The sequence below is a fragment of the Prenolepis imparis genome, unplaced genomic scaffold (genome assembly GCF_030444845.1).
Source record: "Prenolepis imparis isolate NDT839.2.m4 unplaced genomic scaffold, iyPreImpa1.0 SCAF_1, whole genome shotgun sequence".
NCBI lineage: Eukaryota > Metazoa > Arthropoda > Insecta > Hymenoptera > Formicidae > Prenolepis > Prenolepis imparis.
Genome location: NW_028141159.1, coordinates 20,962,970 through 20,983,675, shown reverse-complemented (window position 1 = coordinate 20,983,675; position 20,706 = coordinate 20,962,970). Strand labels below are relative to the sequence as shown.

At 36.8% G+C, this 20,706-nt stretch overlaps 1 protein-coding gene across 1 annotated transcript in view; it reads right to left on the bottom strand.

The window, feature by feature from the left end:
* The window catches only part of LOC145935786 (uncharacterized), a 204,787-nt gene extending 185,864 nt beyond the window's left edge, over nucleotides 1–18,923 (bottom strand). The window contains exon 1 of the mRNA XM_083037399.1: nucleotides 18,880–18,923. The gene's annotated coding sequence lies outside the window, so the exon portion shown is untranslated. The remainder of the gene's footprint in view (nucleotides 1–18,879) is intronic.
* Between the last annotated feature and the right edge of the window lie 1,783 nt (nucleotides 18,924–20,706).

Genomic DNA, 20,706 nt, shown 5'->3' with positions numbered 1-20,706 from the left:
TTCAGAATTTAAATCTGTTACTTGGACTTTAGCGAAGGAGCCGTTTATAAAGGGTTTTTCTTTCTCATGGCACATAGCTGAAATCTTAAAAGATCGCAAATATATATCATATTCAAGAAGTCATCTAATATATATGATACCATTCTAATTGTTAGATATGTCTCATTTCTTTTACTCATATGATTTCTCATTTATAAACAAAAAGCCAACTAATTATGTCGTTACACAATTTTTTAAGTCAGACAAAAGTTGCATCTTACAAGAAACGATGTTCAGGAAACGTTAATGTTCGAAAATTCCACATCATTCGTGACAAAGACATCGCAAATTATATTTTTCTCCTTATTCTGCACTTTAATGCATCGCGAGGACGACGTGCAACGAGGAATGCGAGTCGGAGGACGCAGTCGAACCTCGTGTTGCTCGAGATCCCGCTTGTTTAAAGTTTCCGTTGAACGACGGAAATCTTTGGAATCTTGATGAAAACTTCTCATCTGGAAACACGCGGAAATATCGCACGCGGCGCGCACGAAAGTGACACGCTGTACTTCTACGGAAGTTCCAATTAGCGTACATATCCTCCGCTCGAATGAACAAAACTCCTCAAAACTTTTCGCTCGCGCCGAGGGATAATGTCAAATTAATTAGCGCGCTTTCCATGAAACAAGCACGGCGGCGCAATCGTTCGAGCGCAACTCTGCAAAATAACTTGTAGTTATTGCTAATGGGAGAAACGTAAATGCAACTTGAACACACAACTTGGGAAGGGAGGGGGATCACTAAGGAATATCACTTTGTAGCGCGGAAACTTCCGCTTTGAATTTAAATCACGCGGAATTTAATTTTCCGGATAAACTGGGGATGCTAATCTTCCGCGTACGTAGGTTTTCACACTTCATGCTGCGGCATACATGATGTAAGTTGAGCTTTCCAATTATCTCGTATGTACGAGATTACGTGTAATCGATGACAGATTCTCTCTAGACATTCTTATATAATATATATATTTTTTTAATATGAATAAATATCAAAGGCTTTTATCGGACAGATCATGCATGCTGAGAGCTCAGAATGACACACAAAACAGTTACCTGCGCCATGATACTCGAAATATATGTATAAAGCTTAACGAAGTATTAAGAGCAGAGCACTCTACGTAAGCCTGGGATATGCGCGATGGCGCATACAGATGCGATGCAAATTAGCATTTAGTATAAGCTGCGCTAACTTCGCGAGTAGAGCGTAGCTCGCGCTCTTTCTCTCGATAATCTTTGACCATATCTTCGATAATATGCCGGTTATAACTTTAAACCGGGAGTTCTATGGAGTTTTCTGAATATGTTTAATTGAGGGAACCTATAATCCTATTCATTTCGCATACACTAATGTTGGCGAAACAATTTGATGAAAAAATGTAAATTTTCAAGAGAGTAAATATATCTATGCTATTTTACTCAAGCAATTATACATGGTAAATTTAATGAAAGGTAAAATTATTTATTTGAAGACATTTATATAATATTCGAAAAAAGTATACGGATATTTTAAAACTGAAATTTTTGAATGCGGATCAAAATTGGTAAATACTTATAACGCTGCGAGCATGTCACAATGATTGTTATAATTATTATTATTGTTATTATTATTATGTAATGTTTTAATCATTAAGCGTCCATTTGTGTCTCATAACAGCTGTCATTATATCAGCTGAATTATAACTAGTAATTATTTTATATATATATTATAATTCATTACATTGTACATTAATCATCTTCGCATTACAACGGGAAATCCTGAAGTTTATACGGATGTTCGACAAGTTTCCGCGAGATATTCAAATTACGGCAAGCCATTAGCGTAGTTTCGCTAATGACACACTTATCATATGAATGCTTGTCACAGAGACTAGGTCAGTCGCGATTTCGGACGCATGCTACATTATACACTGCATTATATATGTATTTGCGTAACGCAAACGCGTCTCCGGAATGTCCTTCCTCGTACGTCAGTCGGAATAAAGATTATACAATGTGTTAATAAGAGACACTATCTAAATAGTAATAATGTAATCATGTATATTTAAAAAATCTAATAAAATAAATTCATATAATTTTCAGCAATAAATCATACATTTTACAGTCGCTATAAACGTGACGATTTAATTAACGCATCTTAATTGCATATGAATATTTTAATATATTATATAAAAATAAATTTTTAACCTCTGCGAAACAATATTTTAAAATTTATTGAATTACATTTTTAAAAATCTATTTCATACAAATAATCGAGGAAATTTATTTATATATTATTCATATCGTTTCACTTATAGAGCACCATACATGAAAAAGCTATGTTTTATTATTATTATTTTATAAAACAGTTTAAATTAATTTTTTCAATTTGATATCGTGTTTTCACAATTTTCACAATTTTTTTTATCATAAAAACATAAAAATGGAGTTTATCAGTATAAAATCATGTGAAATTGAACTCTCGTGAACAAAGAGAAAGAGAGAGAGATAAAGAGAAAAGGAGCTGATGCAGAACATTTATACGCTCGAAAAATCGTGCGACATAGAAGCAAACATACGGCAGCGATTTAGGTGCGGATTACCAAAATGTGCCGACTTTGATCTCGCTTGCCTTTGATTTATTTTCGAGCGAGGCTACGAATCGATGCGAATAGGCTTATGTACGTCTGGAACGTCGAAAATTGAAAGGGGAGGGAAATCAGACGGCTGATTGCGAAAGAGGATATTCGACGGAAAACAGGAATACCTCCGGCGGAATATACTATCGCAGTGGAAGGACGATTTTGCAGACAAGTGCACCACTATAGACAATAGATTCATCGAATGCGAGATTGCCGAGTTTGCGGATAGTACTTCGAGATTGGCTGCTTAAGAGACAATGCCGGGAGGTACACTTACCGATACCCTAACAGAGAGAACAAAATCGTTAAACATAAACTATCTGGTGTTGGTTCGTTGAGTGTATTACTATATTATGTATTATAAAATTTTATTACAACGTAAATTTCTCATTAAAACGCGAATTTTAATTTTGTAATCTCTCGCGTGTTGTATAAAAATAAATTAAAATTTCCATATTATATTTTTAATAATATATATTGCATACACTTTTGGGACATGAATATTTTTTCCATTAATTAATCATTTGAGATTTATTAGAGATATGCAAAATAGTATATAATAAAATTGATTAGAACGTACGAGTTGTTATTTTGTTAAAGATTTACGAGCTCGAGTTTCTTTTTTGTAGCGTCTATACGATGCATAAATATCAGAACTCATTCATGAAATTTTGCATTACCGTGCCAATAAAGACAATAAATTTATGTCAAACAAAACACTACTACGCGCGTTGATCTGGACAACCGCACAATTTTGGACTAACAGAGTTCAATTTTTACTATACGTATACTCGCATAAATTATTGCCGCTTAAACGGAGCGAGAATTAATAGCGAGAGTTGTATACGTGGATATATATCGAATTTTCCAATTGAAAAGTGTGGTTTGAAAAAATTTGTGAATGCTAAAACGACGCCGCTAGATTACGCGCATTTGCATACACCGCAAAAAAAATTGACCTGGAATGACAAATGACAAAGACACATAAATGCACTCTGCGTTACTTTGCGTTCTCGCGTCCGTGTAATTTCAAAGCGAAATCCCTGCAGAAAAGAACGCTCAAACATTTTATAAGAAGATAGTATCCATTCTGAGATTACTATGCCAATGTAATGGGATTACATGTGGCGATTCCACAAGCGAATTTTACTATCACTCGATTAATCTAAGTCACGTTGTCAAACAAGTATATCATCTCTCTCTCTTTTTCTCTCATTTCTCTCTTTCTTTCTCTCTCCAGAGTCTGAACTGAAACTTTAAAATGACACGGACAGGGGAAACGTTTTCGTAGAGCAATTATGAGGAGTTCTCGTAAGAGATGTAGATAACCTGACCATCGTAGTTTCATTCTGAAAACTCGGAGGAATTTACTCGCAATTAAGAAGATCGAGAAGGCGGACTCAGTTTATGTCAATAAAAGCCAATAAATGTTGATTTTTCAATGGTTGGTTCATTAGATTATACAAATCTTTATTCTCTGATATGAGATTTTATCTCTTTCTTTCAAGCAAACTACCTACACACATAAGAAAATATGCATGAATTATAAAAATTAATAGTTGAAAAAATTAAACTATATCAATAAATTATTTGTTTAAAAACTTTATATTAATTTTTGGGGAACATCAATACAATTATGCAACATTAATATAATGGTTATATTAACAACTGTGTTTTTTAGCCTTATTTATTATTACAACATCCAATCAGCATTCCTTTGTTTGAGAGATTTTATATTGACGTGAACAATCAGCTGTAGCGCGATAATAGTTTCTATTCATGCGGCGTATTTAACTCTAAATGTTTACGTTTAATCCCTTGTTTATTCTATGTATATATTATATATTATGTAAATAAACTCTTTAAAAGCAGCATACATCGTATTAAATCAGCATACATCATGTATGCGTTTAACAGCCGAATAAGCGATAATAAATTCACAATTTCTCGCGTATTGTATGTAGCCCACGAGCCATCCAATTTTTCCAATTTGCCTCTTATAGCTCACTTACAGAGACTCTAACTTTGTTTCATCAATAACCATATCTGTATAGATACAAACAAAACAAAAAACAAAGAGTGTGCTTGCTAGAGAGAGAAATAAATGACGGAAATATCTCCAATCGGAACGCGAAAGAAGTTTTCTGGTATTTGTCAGGCGTACACGCGCGCGCAAAGTTTCCTCGGCAAAGTGACGGGCACAATGTCGACTCATTTTTCGTACATATCGCGAATGTAACGGAGTGACAGCAGCTCGCGGGATGAGAGCGGGGATGGTGGTGGTGGCAAGTCGGTCGCGAATTCTCCGCCAACACGGCTGCTTGTTTCTGACACTATCCACTGGACAAGGAAGTCGTCGTAGAAGCGCCGGAGACCGACGCTTTGACACCGCCCGGGGGTAACTCCGTAAACAGCGTACGCGGGACTTTCGCGGTGGTGCACTTAGGAGAGAGAGCCGCGCGACAGAATTATGCCGGTCAGAGTGGCGAGGGGTGGCGGCGGGAAGAAAGGGAAGAGAGGATGGAGAGATGCTGCGGAAGACGGTGGCGCGAGAGCAGAGGAGGGTGGAAGAGGATCGCCGCTGGAGTTGAGCAAGGTAATGGATGGCTCATAACCGAGTTACTTACGTATCACGGGCTCTACTACGTCTTACACAACCGCCGTCGCCGCCACTACCGCTGCCATGATCGTCACCGGGGAAAACCGCGCCGGTATCCATCGCCGGAGCGGAAGCAAAAATTCATATTAAAGTTCGCCCATCCCTCCCCGCGAGATAACGCGCGCGCGCGCGCGCGAGTGTTTCATCTTCGTTCTCTCTGCCAGGCGATATCTGAGGTAGAGTGTAATGGAACGCGCGAAGGGTGCGCTTTATTCCGCGCCCCTGCTTTGCTCGGGCGGACAAACTTCCGGGAGATCCGCCGCACGATTTGATGGAAGACTCTTTGGCGGCCTCTTCTTTCCTCTCGAGAGAGGAGAGGCCGCTTCTTGTATTCGGAGGATGATCGAAATTGCAGTTACTTCTCAAGTAACTGCAATTTCTCCCTTATCGCTACGCGATATTGCGTAGCGATAAGGACGCTGCTTACGAAACTTTTAGGTCTTATCGTTGTACAAGTTTGCTCGGAATATCAATAGCTTGCAACAGTATATATTATATACTTGCCAATTTTTATGCAATTATGCAACGAGAGAAGATTCTATTCCTAACTTTGACAATATAGTTAAGATACATCTTTACATTAATATAAAATTTCTTTATCTCTCATTCTCTACATTCTATACAATTCCCTGTTTTTTTCTCGTTCCTATTTTTTTATATAATATTTAGAAAAAACAAAATAATCATTCACAATTAAAAAAAGAAAAAAAAAAGATAAACTAAAACGAGATTGCGCGCGCGTTTAATTATGTCAAGATAATTCGTCCTGCATATCGTTGCATCGCGGAGATTTTCCATTTTGTTTCGAAGCAGTCAGTACATTAGAAAATTGCCATTTAATTTGCACCGGCGCGGCGCAAGATTGCTTCATTAGATGAAGGGCGCCTCTTCATTCTCCGCGCTATCTTTCCGCGCACATACGGTATATACGGTAAGTGCCTTATCTACGTAACGCATTCTCTCTCAAAACCTCTTTTTCCCCGAGATCTTCACGGTCGCTGGCTTCGTCCTGCCTCGGTTGAAAACTTTATCTTCCTCCGTTCAACATTTTTTAGCGGAGCCATGTCAAGTGAGCACGGCAATGCAGTTTATACGTCGCCCTCGGTCTGGGACACGCGATCACTCTCCCGAGAATATGTAGCCCGGCTCTTCTCCATCTGTTGCAAACGCGGACGATATCCTTCGCGGCGGGCTCCGCTTCTCCGCACGCAAGCAACGCCACTTCCTCATGACATGTTAAAGGTATACACGGTGGTGGTGGAGAAGCGGAAGGAGAAACCGCGAAAACACGGGATATGGTCTGCGTGAATTCCGGGTTTCGCCGTGTCGGGCTTTTCTACATGGCACGTCCATGTTCACGACCTGATTAATACGACGAATAATGAATACGACGACGTATAATGTAAATTCGGAGATTTTCTCTCTTTTTTTTTACGCACGCGCCTTTCCTAGCGATAATTGCGCGCGTCGCTCGTTTAATGAATTATATTTTTGATTTATATTCCAATGGCACGTTCCTAAAGTAATGCGCTTCATTTTATACAAACTTCCGGTTATATATTTTCAATATATATGGTAATGTTGAATAAACATTCTATAGAATTTTCCTGTTTCACCATCGTATTGTGGCAGTGCAATTTGCTTTAGAATAATAAACACCAATCAATTTTTATAGAACCGATGTGTATACTATAAAGATGAATGTCATCGATAAATTATTGACTTTTGGAAAAGCCATGTTTTATTTTAAATGGTTATATGACATTGATGTTACCCTATATATCACATGACCGTTGCAGATATGCAATCAACGATATACAGGGTGGTTTTCGGTCGCCATGATTTTTAAAGCTTACGATAATCTGACAAAAAAGTCATGAACAGAAATTTATTAATTTCTAATTGCAATAAGAAAAATTGGCCAAATACTTTTTGTCTGATAAAAAAGCAAGGTCGCCTTGACATTTTTAAATGGAACTATCGCATTTTTTTGTAATGTAGAAAATAAATTCAATGAGGGCACACAATGTCATTTTAAGTTAGATTACAATTCAATAAACCATTTTAAATTTGCTAAAACGTCGGCCAAATTTTATTCTTGCAATTTGTTGTCGGTTGCAAACTGATAAATTTCTGTTCATGATGTCTTTTCAAATTATCATAATTATCGCTTCAAAAATCGAGGTGACCATTAAGAAGACCACCCTATATATATGCAATAAATGACAATCTCTTTGAGTACTATATATGTGCTAAAATATCACTGCATTTACAAAAAAATAGTCTATAAAAATATAAAATATAATTTTCTTTTACATATAATATCGTGAAATTTATAAAACTTGTTCTTGTGGTTTTGAGTATATTACATTTACAGAGTATTATTAATTTTACGCCCGATAAATTATTTAATTACTGTACATTATCATACTGTATCTTTACTGATATAGATGACACATCATTCTCTCTTTAAAGCTTATTCCTCAGTTTAGAATCTTTTCATACAAGAGCGATGTTTCAAGATTCCAGAATGTATAAAGACATTATCATCGGCGATGTATCATTATTGCGATGATAGGATGAATATTTTCATCACCAGAGCGATGAAATCATAAAGTATACATAAGCCTTGTGCATCGAAACCATTGCTTAAATATTCAATACGGCGTCGAGAGAATTGAACGAACGATCTCTGGTCTGGAGTAAACTCGGCGCGAATGTAGAAGAGTAAAGTATCTCTCTTTCTCTCTCTTTCTCTTGCTCGAACGAATCATAAATCAATATAACGAATTGGTTGATATAAGAAAATATAACGCTCCGTTGGGAGAGAAAAAGGAGATTATATGGTCGACTTTATGTCATCTCAATCCAACATGCAAGTACGACATTATGATGATTATGATAGATACGTTATGATAGAAAGATATTTACATCAGTTTGTCATTTGTATTCAAAATATGATTCATTGATCCTATTTCATTTTATATTATTATTTTAGAGAGATTATAATAATTTGTAAAATTATTAATAATTAACAGTCAAGAGATACAAACAAATTTCGCAATAGAGAAACCATCGAAAAACTTTTATATTATTTCGTATGCATGTGAAAGCAGATGTATATCAATCAGAGAAATTTGACAAAAATATACTAAATGAAAAAATAGGGCGATTAAAAATAGATGCAAAGAGATCTCGGGGATGAATCGATACTTCGAGGTGGAAGGAGAGTAGAAGAGGCGATGCACGACCGAAATTCGATTTCTTAGCAAACCCACTTTGTCTCGAGCTGAAAAAACTATTAACTGGTTGTTAAAGAGACCACGCACCAACGGTGCAATATAATTTATCGCCTATACTATCCGAGAGCTACTTTTTCCACCACAGCTCCACCGCTACTACCGGCCGCCAAGTTTTTTTTTTTTTTTTTTTCCTTTAACAGTACAGGCATGGAATATTAAATCCTCAATATTTCTTCATAACGCCGCCGTACTCCGATCGCAAGTTTCACCCTTTCCGTGCCGGCACATGCAATTTGTTGAAGTTACTGTAACATTTCTCTCGATGGAGAACTTGCACGGTGTTACCAAGTTTCGGTTAACGCGCCGCGCGAAACGAACAATTAAGAAAATTATATCTGTTGAAGTATACATGATAGATGGAAGATATGATTACGCGCAGTAATTAAGACATGTAAAATGGGTTTTATTTAACAAGGAACATATAATTAAAATACTCATTCGCGCATCTAATGTAAAAAATTTTATATATTTTTTAAGAATTTTTATTAAAATATTCTAAAAGCAAGATGCTTTTGTTATTATCTATAATACATATAGATGCTATATATTAATATTTTATAACTTTAAAGTAAAAATTCAGATAATATCCATTTTTTAATTTTTAATCTCCTGGATAATAAATAATAAAAAGTAATGATTTGATTTAACTATATACGTTATTGTTAATTATTACATATTAAATACAGACATAGATTGTAATTATAACGTTGTGTTATTCTTCTTACGAATGATGCTTATGACAAATGCTTATTGACCTTAATGCCACACCCTCGTATCGTGCTCTCTGCTCTGTCCTCATTCATCACAAGAAAAGGAGGAAAAATGAGTTTAGCAAGTGTTACCCCTCTCGTAGCTGGAGGCGATGAAGCAAATCCAACGTTATACTGTGGTCCCAACTTCCATTCTCATATATCAATGGAGGCTCTAGAGCCATCGAAGTAGATTCTAAATCAATTTATGCGACAATAGCATTAATTACGGACTGCATAGAGGTAATTATCGAATATTTAATCATTCAATCTTTCATATCGATAATATGCGATAGACTTATAACTCCTGCAGCGAACATAAACGATCACAAAAGCCAATGTATATATTATATATATAATTATTATTATTATTAGTCTAGCAAAAATATATAAAACAATTCTAAAAAAAAAAGAATATTAATTATTTTACTGTATATTATAATTGCGTCTGATAACTTAAATTAATTTTGAAATAGTATAGATTATAGAAATTATAAATCACAATCACTTGATCCTATTGTTAACGTTCTATATAAGCGTTAAGTATACTAACATTGCATAATGCATTTACGTTATTCCATTATATGTCTATAGGGTTCTCTCTTTCAGTTTATTCGAAACAATCTTTTTAAAACTTTAAAACATTGTTTTACGTTTCTAGCGTCTACAATTAATCCCTTTAGTACGCCATTCCACTAGTATCACGTTAATTATAAGTAACGAAGCGCCAAGTGAATATATACGAGCGGTACCATTCTCGTAAAGTAGGAACCGGTATACGGTATAAAAAGTACCTTGCGCGAAGAATGCAATTAACGAGCTTTAACTTTACGCGTTTTAAGAGGAAGAGAGAGAAAGAGAGTAAGAGAATACTAAGACGCGATTGTTCCAATGAAATATTCCTCGTGTGAAAGTATAGCTTGCGGATCCAACCAGCTGGCTTGTATAGCTAGATACATCGTTGCAGTTGGTCGAGCTGGCTCTCCGAGATGAACGTTTCGCGTATTTACTCGAAATAAACGTTGATAATGTTAGAGATGTGTTCTTTTTTTCTCTCTCTGTCTCCCTTTTCTTTGTTCGGAGCAGCAAAGTGTGAGGCATAACTGAGCAACTAGAGCAAAGAGGACGAGATGTAGCGATAAATCTTTACAATCTTCGCCGGATCTTAATAAAGCAACCCATCGAGTAGTGTTGACGACTGTACGCGTGCTGGAAAACGGTGGAATAAGACGGGCCATAAAAGGAAAGGCATAAAGTATGAAAGCGAGTAGAATAGCAAGACCATTTCCCAGGCGAAGGAGCAAAAGCTTTTATCCCGTTAATTTTATGCAGACGGAGCTGGCCTTCATCCCTTCGATTCGACAGTGGGAGATGAAAGAGAGGAAGATAGAGAGAAAGAGATGTGTGAAAAAGGGGAGTGCTGAAAATGGCTCTAACCGTTAATCCAATTGGCTTTTGCGAGAATTAAGGTTGCTCGTTGTCGCTGTCACACATCTTGCACCTACTTACGCGACACGATGTTTTTTACTTGGCCGGTAGTGTCGTAATTAAGTGACAATTATGTGAAACATTTACAAAGCTCGACGCTCGAGAACGCATTTCACTCTGTAAATGTTTCACACAAAGAGGCGTTATGCGAAAAAAAATAATAGCATTCTTCTAATTTCGCCCGACTATTTTTTTTCTAATTGCGTTCGTGATTTTACGTGAGCTTTGCGTAAATATTTTAAAAAATTGCGGCGGAATGTGTTATGTAAATATTACATTTTTAATTCTTCAACTGACTATGTTTCTGACTTTCGCGATTATAATTTTATCGAAAATGTTTCGTTTGACATATCCCGGTAACGAATTCGGACCACGTACACGTTCGATATTCGGAAAATTCGGGACATACATATCTGTGGGAGTTTCGAGAAATCGCGCGAGATTAAACGACAAACTTTTAATTATTTCGCATTTCACAGCGAAATGTTTAATCAGCAAAAGCTGAACATACTGCCATGTCGCATGACGTATTGCGCTTTTCATCGCGGCTCGCAGCTTGGCGTAATGCGCTCAACTAAACGTAATTACAAATTGCGACATGTACATTTTAGAAGTGAGGATGTCTTTTTTTCCTCGCGCCGACGCGACGACTAAATGCACTATCGTATGTGCCAAATGTTATTTATAAAGCTGGAGAAAATTGTTTTGTTAGTGCGTGTTACAACAAACAAGAGTACATTTAATTACGACGAGGAAAATATAACACACATATACGTTGCCAATTTTGTCCGTACAAGACTTAGAATCTTCAGTAAATAAACAATCGCCAGTTACTTTCAAATCTGTCATATATATAAAAAATTAGATATATAATACTAGATTTTTAATTAGCATTTTTAATTTCAATTTTTATTTTAATTGTTAATTTTAATTACACTAGATTTTTAATTTTTAATTTACATTAAATGTTCGGTTTTTCGCCGATATTTTTTTCCCAAGAGTTACCAAGGTTACAAAAGATATATGTATGAATGACGTTCGTAAAGTTTACTTCTGAAAACAATGAAACTTGCCGATATAAATAACTACCTTCTCCCAATAACAAATATTCGGCCATCGAATATGCGCGTTGAATATTCCAGACGGAGAAGTTAATAAACTTCTCGATAAGATGAAAACTTTCAAACAGCTCGACAAGATACGAGAGCGAAACTGCGTTTAGCGGAGAAAAGCGCTACACGTTTGACTTGCTTAATAAAAACATGACGGAAAAATGTATTGGCAGCTGAAAGTTCGAACTCACAAACGTTCAGTCGACAAAACTTTTTAAATGCTCGTTAAAACCTGCTATAATTCTCTCATGCTACGAATATAGTCGTAAAATCAGGTGGGCTTACAATTCGCGAAATCTCCACATGCAATTTGCATTCAACAGTCGCCACATAAAGAGCTCTTATAAAAACGCATTAAATTATTTTTACTTCGTACTTCTTTTTCGGAAGAAATAAATATTCTACTTATTTCTACCTAATTTAAAATTATCGCAATAATAATATAAAAAATCGAAGATACGACGCGAGACATTATGCGAAATTTTCAGTGACCCGAAATCTCGGAGAACGCGCGATATCTCGGCGAAAATATATCAGTAGCCACTGCGTTCTCCCCCATCCGTGTGCCGCTATAATTGAGATTTCTTTATCACAGAACTCGCAAGCGAGAATGCTTGTTTCCGGACACCCTTTGTTCCGCGCACGATGCAACGGAAGAGTGCTGTTATCTCGCGACTGGTAAATTTTCCTGAGTTACAGCCTCGAATCCAGTCGGACCGACCCGTTAATTAGCGACCGAAAGAAGAATAGCCGCGAGACTCGTAAATTAAGAACAATAGGGAGAAATACGTGGTAGACACCTCGGGGTCGGGTTACTGCCTGGGTGGCTGCGAATTTTCACCGACCAACACGCGTCGCATTCTTCGAACATCGATGCAAATTAAAAAAAGAGATGTCGTCGATGAATGCATTGAGCAAATCCTGTATGCGCGACTCGAAAGCGAATAAAAAGCGTAGTCAAGACGAAACAACAGCTTTTTTTGCGCTTAATGACTGAGGAGAACAACGGCTAATGACAAAAGTATGTAAATTAGTACATTGTAGGTCACCGTGTGCACTACACAAAAGCCTGCATACATTTCTGCGCTCTATATGTCTTTCAACTGTGCATATACATGGATATCTAATTTTATGTAATAGCGAATTTTCATACATTCAAGTTTTATTTGTAAAATAATGTGCCTATGCTTTGCTTACAAATGTCTTAAATGTATTTGACGATAAAATCCGTAAAAGTCGGAAATGTACTTTCCGGTTCTTCGCTCATGTGTCAAAATCTAGCGAAAATCCACAAAACACGAGTCGCGTGTTTAAAGCACGTGTAAAGAGTTATTTTCGTAACTGCAGTCTGCAGTCTGCAGTATACATACCATCGGTTGTCGGAATTTTCTGTAAAAGCCTCCGCACACTTACACATACACACATATACAATGTCTAACCAAATATTTATCACACGATGGCACCAGCGCGCCCGAAGCGAAACGAAGCACGTGGATTAGACGGCAGCCGAATCAGTAAGCTCAAAGTGCCAGACCGTACTTTGCCATACGAAAAGCTCGGGATTACGTGCACCAGGAGCGTGAATCAAACGCGCCCGGGCTAACCGAATGCATCCGCAGTATTAAGGTTCGAGCGCGCACGGAAACGCGGGCCGAACGAGACGAGAGTTCCGGGGCTTTTGTGTTTCGAAAAGAACACACGCGAACACGCCTCCTCCCCTTCCTTTTCTCGCACCCCTCTGCAATGTAATTCTTTCGGAAGACAAACGTTATGTCATGGGAACGCTCCGCTTAGTCCCGCCGACAGATTGAATAACGTATGAACACACGCGGCGTTGCCTCGATTTACGAAGTTGACGGTGCATTCGCGATTCTCTTTTCGAATTGCAAACGAAAATCTCTCTCTTTCCCTCCTCGCATCGGCCTCGGACACTCGACACAAGTGGAAGAAAATGATACATGTATAATGATGCTTTAAAATTGATCGATCTCTGATCAAGTATGCATATAAATTGCATCTCGCGCATATTTTATTTTGATTTTTTATATTTTATATTTCATCACGTTACGCGAGTCCCGCTAATAAGATGCTTTATAATATGACAAAAAACACATCCGAGCAAATTGCGGGGACAAGAGCTTAATAAAAAGATTTCAACGAGCGAAGATTATTTCAGTGAATTCTGGAACGCGCAGAATACTCTAACACTTGATCCAGAGCGATTTCGGATATATCGAGAAACGAGAAAATCGGGTGATTTTACCGTCGAGCAAGTACGGAAGCGTCCCGGAAGACAAATATTTATCTCCTTTATAGTACGCGTTCGTGATATATAGAATGGAACCTGCCGCCAAATATTTTCAGTCAGCGTTCGAATGTGCTCGCGTCGCAATGTTAAATAAATCGAGAGAGCGATCGAAATTCCAGAATAGAGAGAGAGTAGCGCAGTTACACTCTTGCATATTTATTATTGAACCTAATTACAGCATGCCAGGAGAACAAGATTGGCATACACGTATGCAAGGTATGTATACGAAGTTAATTACATCTTAACCATATTCAGTATGCAATAATGCGCGGAAACAGCCTGAGGATATTTGCTGAAGTTTGCCAAACTGCGCGAGCCGGCTAAGTATAAACGCTTTATACGGGTGAGATTAGGAACGAAAACGGCAAATGCCATTCTCCAGATTATTAAGAGTCCCTGTGGCGTTATTGGCAATATATATGTACGTCTGTGTATGTGTGGGTGCGTCGGGAACGGTGCGAATATGCGCGTTAAAAACAAAGCAGGGTCGGTTAATTATCGAATGCGGACTATACCGCGATAATCGTCGACGATATACGAGTACAAGGTGCCGTTTAATTCAAACAAGATATTAAAGCGATGCATCATCCCCCGCGCGTATTCGAACCACTTTATCCCCCGGCAGCTTTATATCTCAGCTTTCCGTGAATTTCCAGAAATATTTGCGAGCGAACAGAGATGATTCTAGAGAGAGAATTATCCCTTTCCTTCTTTATACGTCCGAGTCGCGAAACGTCAGAGACGTTGTATCGAAGAGGAGACTTCTCTCAAGAGATGAGAGGAACAACTTACGCAAATCTCTACGATTTTTCCTCTTCAAGGACGGACCTTTTACGTCGCTCTTGTATTACTTTTTGACTGCATGAAACGAATTTGAGAATCACCAACAGCATTTTTTTGTGCAATTTTTTTATTTCCAAAAATTCTATCTATTTAAAAATTATTAGTGAACTCTACATATATTACTTAAGTTGTCTACCTTTTTGCAATTTATATAATACATGAAATATGTAATACGAAATTTATGCGATATACAAAGTATTTTATAAAACTTGAATTAAACTTTAGAAAGCGTTTTATATTACATTGCGTTTGATATTAAAGAATACTCCAACATCTCGTGAATTTATATATGTATCTTTGACAAAAGCATCACGTAATAAAGAAATTAATATCTTGATAGAATATCCTGTACCCAGACGAACATCTAGACAGACTCGGGGACATGTTCATGTCTATATTGTGTACTTAATTTGACCACCGCGTCGGGAGTACAAGAGCGAAAGGTCGAGGCGCGAAGAGGGTTGATTATCAACCCTTTCTCGTGGTGCGGACACCTCTAGCGCTAGCCACTTTTAGCCACAGCGCGTGTGAGCACTCGGTCAGTTGTCGCTGCATTATTTGTGCGCTGCGGAAGAAGCGAGAGAGCTGCGGAGCTGCCGGCAAGGCTGATCGAGGGAGATGGAACGCGCAACTTCATATACGAGGAGAGATATATACGGGGGAGTACATCGATCCGACCGCAGCTCGATTGCCAAACCACCGACTGCAATGCAGCGTCCGCCGCGCCGGGTTACATCGGGATCTCTCTCTGCAGTTGCATCGACGCCGAGTAGTCGGCCGCGCCGTGGGAAATTTAATTTCGAGCAGGCTTTGCGCTTTACGCTCGAAATGTAACTGCCACCGGCAACGATCGTGTTCGCTGTGCGCGATATTTTCGCGAGATACGCGAAAGGAACGGAGGAAAAAAAAAAGAGAAAAAAAAAACACCGCGCGAGACGGAGAAAAAATGCAGCGTATCGGGAATTCTTTTCGAAGTAGCTTCCCGATTTTGCGTTTTTCCCGTTCTCTCTCATCTCGTCTCTTCGTCTTCGTCGTTTGAATTTAAATATACGAAAACACAAATTTTGATGGATTTTCCCGCCGCAAATATTCCGGCTCTTTCTCTCCACTGATCGTCGATTAATGTTTGCTCTCCGTTTTATGATCTCCGAACTATTAGTCGTGAACAAATATAAAGCGTTCGTCGGAAACTCCCCAAAGCGTTCATCTATAAGCGGAAATTGCTACTATCCATTTTGATATTCCGGTTTTGTATGTACGCGATAATTGTATTTTTATTTCCAAATTTGTGATTTCGCTCTCGGTTTTCCTGTCACAAAATCGGCACTGATATAATAATTGCATCTAATAATTGTCCGAGAATTAATATAGATAATTAAAGAATAATTAAAATTGTATATTATTAGATCGTACAAAAATCACGTAAAATTTTGCGTCAGCTAACGAATAAAGATATTATTGAATGTACATTTGAACAATTCTGAAATGTTATCTTGTTCTTCGACGCCCTCTATTTTTCTCTCCCAAATTTTGTGTACATCATGTATACTATTCTATGCTAACAAGTTCTTGTTCCTGCTATTCTTCATATGCAAATTGGAGATATATTGTATTGCTTTCAATTTACAACTTTTCAACTGATTGTTTTTTCTTCTTGCCACTAATTCAATTTATGTCTCTCACTCTCTCACGCTCTCTCACCCCTTCTCTCACATTTATATATCGCTTCCATTCAACATTTTACATTCATAATAACTGCAGAATATAAGTTGTACAATTCTTTAAATGCCATGTCCGGTTTTGGCTTACCGTTAAATTTTTAACAGAAAAAAATACTGTAGATTTTATATAGGTACATGAAAATTAATGTCTCAATTATATATTTTTTTATAAAAATTATTATTTACACACACACACACACACACACACACACACACACATATATATAGATATGTTATATATGAAATATAACATATATTTTTATGTAAAATAATAAAAATGTAAACGTTGTATGTAAATTTACAGAAAGTTTATTAAAAAATTTTAGCATTGTATAAAGAGGGAATGATTTGATAATTATAATTCGTAGGTCGATCAGGAAGTCTTTATATACACAACCAAGACCGACAGGAAACAGATCGCAACGCCATTCAACTTGAAGCACACGTAACAGATACCAAGCGCGTAGAGAATATCATGGGGTGAAGTTGCGAAATAGCAAGGGTAGCTAGCTGATTTGCTGTATGAGGGATAACAGAAATTTCACTAGGAGTTTACCGGCCACCCTCAACAGAGGGAAGCAAAAGTATGATCGATAGGGGTTGTAATATCACCCCTGCACAGGTAAAGCGCTCGCGTTCTCAAAAGCGCGAATACATTAAATTTCAAACAATCGTTGCTATTTTGTCTTTATTTTCACCCAATCTTGACATTTTTTAATCTTTGTATAATACATATAATTAATTGATTATTCAATTAATTATTTATTCAATTCTGAATTAATTATTCAAATATATATATCGCGGATCGCCAACGCCGAAAAACTCCGGAAATTCGCGTCGAAAACGTCGCAGCAGATAATTCGATCCGTGTAGTAAACTCGCCCATGTAATAGACTCGCTCGTGCGATCGCGATCACGATGTCGGTACATGATTTCGCGATCGGATTTATATAATAATTAAGCATTTAAAAACACTAAATTCACGCTCGTACTGTCGCGGACTGGCGATGAGCGCGCAAACGTCGATCGCGACAACCGAAAATGTACCTAGCGACAGCAGTACTGATGTCAAGTGTCGGACTGCCGGACTGGCACTGCCAGTTACGGGACGCGCAACGCGCACACGTCACACGTTGCGACAAGATGGCCGAGTCGTAGTGGTGGGGGTCCAGCGTAAGTATGGCGCATGGCGCGCAACACGTGACACGTGCGACAAGATGGCCAAGTCCCAAGTCGTAGTGGTGGGGGTCGAGCGTAAGAATGGCGTGCGAGCTCGGAGCTCGGCTCGGTTCGGCGTTCGGCGGTATATTATTATTTAAAAATTTATTTCTCGCAAATTAACGCTATATATTATTATGTATTCTTTTTTTAAAAAAATATGTAAATCGATACTTGCATATATCGAAGTTTATTGTTGTCGCTTTTCCGTGGTGCTCATTAGCTGCCAAGATTCACGTTGTGCGTTATATTCGTAGCATCGAGGCTATCATCGCGAGAGTTAGCAGTTTGATAGTTTGTTTAAAATTAAATTCAATTAAATAATATTAGTTTCAAATAATATGTTATAATACTTTAAACTCGGTTAATATTTTTTGACAGAAATCAGCTGATAACTGTCAAAAATATTAATCGAGTTTAAAGTATTATAAATTATAACATATTATTTAAAACATATTATTATTTTATTTAATTTTATTTTGAACAAACTGTCAAACTGCTAACCCTCGCAATGACAGCTTCTCGATGCTAGGAATATAACGCACAATGCGAATCGAAATAGTCAGCATCGCAGAAAAGATGCAACAATACTTGCGAGAATCGACTTAACATGCCTTTTTTAAAAAAGGATGTTATAATATTTTTAATTCGATTAATATTTTTGACAATTATCAGTCGATTTTTGTCAAAAAATATCAATCGCGGATAAGATATTATAACATATTATTTAAAATATATTATTATTTTAATATTTTCACATATTTACACCTTCATTACTGCTATAGCTATAAAAATGTTATAAAATAAACAATTTCTCACTCACCGATACGTAGAATAGCGGAGTTGTAGTACACAGCACACATTGACCTGAAAACAAAATAATCTTATTATTTTGCATTATAACACAATATAAATATAAATATATGTAAGCTAGAATATTTAATTATTATAGCAAATTTTCGTTTTATTAATATTTTTTAACAGAAATCAGCTGATTAAAGCGTTAATTTGCTAATTATATATATATATATAATTTTTAAAATAATATGTTATAATACTTTAAACTCGATTAATATTTTTGACAGTTATCAGCTGATTTCTGTCAAAAAATATTAATCGAGAATAAGATATTATAACATATTATTTACAATATATTACTATTTTAATTTTTTAACGTATTATTATTTTAAAATTTAATTAGCAAATTAACGCTTAAAGGCTTAAATCAACTAATTTCTGTGAAAAAATATTAATCAAATTTAAACAAACTTTATATTATTTTTTAAAAGACATCATTTTTTTAACATAAAACTTGTTCTAGTAATGTAAAACTTGGATAAAGACATTGTCATGTAAAAATGTTATACAAGATACATTAGAGGATAAAGCTTTTTGGTTGTATTGATTTCTATTTATTATATTATATATCAATGTATTAGTTTCTACATCAATTCGAAAGCAGAAATGCTTAGCTAATCCATTTTCGATATGACAGCACATATGTTAAATTTCCTAATTCGTGTATATGTGAATTTCAGCAACATTTCTAGAAAACTGACAGCCGGCAGTCAGATGTTAGTATCATTGAATGAATATCGCGTGCACCAACAGCCAAGCTTGTCGATCTAAAATCTAATACATGCGCTCACCATTTACGATCATGACTTGCTGACAAATTGCATCTGTTTATAATCAAAAAACAAAGTTTGCACGAAACTTGCAGTTATATTTACACAGCCTCGAGTTGCAAGTCATCAATTACTCTACAGAATTGCATCTTAAAATTAAATTTTTTTATTTAGTGCAAAAGATAATTTTTTGTCAAAAAATATATAGAGAGTCAAGTTCCATAGACTCTTAAAAACATACGAATTTCAGAAGATATAGACGCAAAGGCTGCAACGTAGCAAGTACTCAAGGCTTCAAGGACTTGAATGTACAAAGATTCAGAGATCTAAGAACCGAGCTCTGCGCAAACGTTCCTTGGATGTCGAAGAATATTTGCACCGTAGAAGTGTAAGCATACGAAAATCAAAAAATTTCAAAGTCTACCCAGCGCGGTCGAATCGATACTAGCGAAGATCTAAGGTCTTATTTCGAAAATTCAAAGAATCTTCTCCTTTGCCTCTCTAACATTTGTTAAATAATAAACGTGCAATTAGAATGAGATTTTTATTTACGCGCGTGTAATAAAGCGTATCTTGTGCAGTGTAAAACAAAAGAATTTTATCAAGCACCAAAAAATGTAAGTTTTATTATACATTTAACGCGAGATATCTAAGGCGAGAAAGATGCTTAATGCGAGAAACGCCCGGCTAAACTGGATCACAAGTATTCTTGGCAGTCTTCCCTGGCGTGGAAAAAGATTTCCCTCCGAATTCTAACGGTAAAAGATTCCGTCGCATGTATATATACACACACACACACACACACACACACACACACACACACACACACACACACACACACACACACACACACACAAGACACACACACAAGACACACACACACAAGACACTGAATTCCCCAGTACTCTCAAGCCGCAAGACAGCTTCCTAACTCTCTTCTACGACGAACAAAACGACGTGGTTTATGTTCCGTTGTTCATCTAAGATCTGGTAGAATGCACATCGACGGGCGAAACGTGCCT